Source organism: Etheostoma spectabile, chromosome 5, assembly GCF_008692095.1.
Source record: "Etheostoma spectabile isolate EspeVRDwgs_2016 chromosome 5, UIUC_Espe_1.0, whole genome shotgun sequence".
Lineage (NCBI taxonomy): Eukaryota > Metazoa > Chordata > Actinopteri > Perciformes > Percidae > Etheostoma > Etheostoma spectabile.
Genome location: NC_045737.1, coordinates 37,511,069 through 37,513,216, shown reverse-complemented (window position 1 = coordinate 37,513,216; position 2,148 = coordinate 37,511,069). Strand labels below are relative to the sequence as shown.

The window sequence follows — 2,148 nt, the reverse complement described above, 5'->3', positions numbered from 1 at the left end:
GAGTATGACAGGCGCGCACAACGGCTTTGTGGCTTAACTGCAGAAGTCGCAGGACAAGAAGTTGCTGACTTTTCACTGCGTCCTGCACCAAGAAGACCTGTGTGTCACCGAAGTCATGAATGTTGTCATTCAGATTCTGAGCAAATTAATGGCGAAAGGTTTAAATCCCCGTCGGTTCCGTGGGTTTCTGGACGAGCTGGGAACAGCCAGAGTGGCTGGGAAAGCTCCACGTCTCGTAGACAGGCCAGCGCACCTGGACACCTGGACACCTGGACACCTGGACACCTGACCACCTGGACACCTGGACACCTGACCACCTGACCACCTGGACACCTGACCACCTGGACACCTGACCACCTGACCACCTGGACACCTGGACACCGGGACACCTGGACACCTGAGCACTAGAGTGCGGATCGGGCCAGATTTTTCTGTCCAAACCCGGCCCGTGTCCGACAGAGCAGTAACCGAACCCGACCCGAGCCCGACAGGCGTTAAGATATTTATGTCCGAGCCCGACCCGAGCCCGACACAGTTAAAATCGCAGTTGTTCTCTCTCCACGACCACATTGTACGTTTGTTTTGTGGGCCGCTTATTCAAGCAATTGTAGGAAGCATTCGGAAATGTCAACAGATGAGCGCATTAATGCACCACGGGCAACAAGCCCTTAACACGGCGCGCACAAGAGGCCAATCATAGCCAATTGAAATGCAATTAACATAGCCCAATCAAAAATGGCAAAGGTAACAGAACAACATCTTCCATCGTGCGCGCCCACATTGTAGCTTAATACGCACCGTCGTTCGTTGTCACAGCTAGTTTAACAATTTCCGCACCACAGGATAACGGAGTTGGTAATTTTTGACATTATTTTAATCCAAAAAAGAACTTTTGCTCAGGTGAACAGGCCCATTGGTTACCTCCATAAGAACTGTTTTAAATTCAAAATGTTCAACGCCTTCGCGCTGATGTGACCGGCCCGACCCGAACCCGAGCATCCTTTCTAAAATCTGTTATGACCAGCCCGGCGGCCTGTCGGGTACCGTCGGGTCCCGTCGGGCTCGGGTCGGGTATCCATCCTCTACTGGCACCTGGACCCTGACCCCCTGGACGCCTGGACACCTGACACCTGGACCACCTGCCCACCTGTACCACCTGGACGCTGGACCACCTGGACCACCTGACCACCTCATGGACACCTGGACCACCTGGACACCTGACCACCTGACCACCTGGACGCCTGACCACCTGGACCACCTGGACCACCTGGACACCTGGACCACCTGACCACCTGGACACCTGACCACCTGGACACCTGACCACCTGGGCGGGCGGCCCCTAGCAGTTGGGGGTTCGGTGCCTTGCTCAAGAGCACCTTGGCAGTGCCCATTCTTTTGGTCCAGACGGGGACTTGAACCAGCGACCCTCCAAAAATAGAGGAGGGTTTCCAGCCCAACTCTATACGGACTGAGCTACTGCCCCCCCTAGCTTACTAGGGGACAGTCGTCCCGCCCCCCCGCCCCGGACCATGAATGAGCTGCTGAAAGGCTAAACGGCTAAGCTAAGCTGGACTTAACGTGTTGATAATGCACAGGTTTATTTTTTTATTTATTTTTATACTTTCATTCTTTTTAGTCGTTATTTATCTATTTATTGTTGCTGACACTGTCACTTTTTTATCTTCATGCTGCTAAGTGAGGGATTGATCTTAATTTCGTTGTGTAGTGATATCCACTGACAACAATAAACTATCTTAACTAGACACTATTTAATAAAACTTAGTGTTCCATGACGTAACCACTTCTGCATTCAGGGCGCCCGGAGGTAGCTCCTTGTAAGCGGCTGCTTTTTCTCTCTCTCTCCTCTCTCTTCTCTCCTCTCTCTTCTCTCTTCTCTCTCTCTCCCCTCTCTCTTTCCCTCTCTCTCCTTCCCCTCTTTCTCTTTATCCTCTCTTCCTTCTCCCCTCCCTGTTACTCTCTCGTTCTCTCCTCTCTACCTCTCTCTTCTCTCTCTCTCTCCTCTCATTCTCCCGCTCCCTCTCTCTCTCTCTCTCTTCTTCTCTTCTCTCTTTCTCTCTCCTACTTCACCTCTCTCTCTTCCTCCTTCTTTCTCTTCTCTGCTCTCTCTCTCTCTCCTTCCTTTTCCCC

General features: G+C 52.0%; 1 protein-coding gene across 1 annotated transcript in view; it reads left to right on the top strand.

The window, feature by feature from the left end:
- Positions 1–2,148, top strand: part of nup133 (nucleoporin 133) — a gene marked incomplete in the record, with an annotated part of 100,913 nt that overhangs the window by 71,856 nt on the left and 26,909 nt on the right.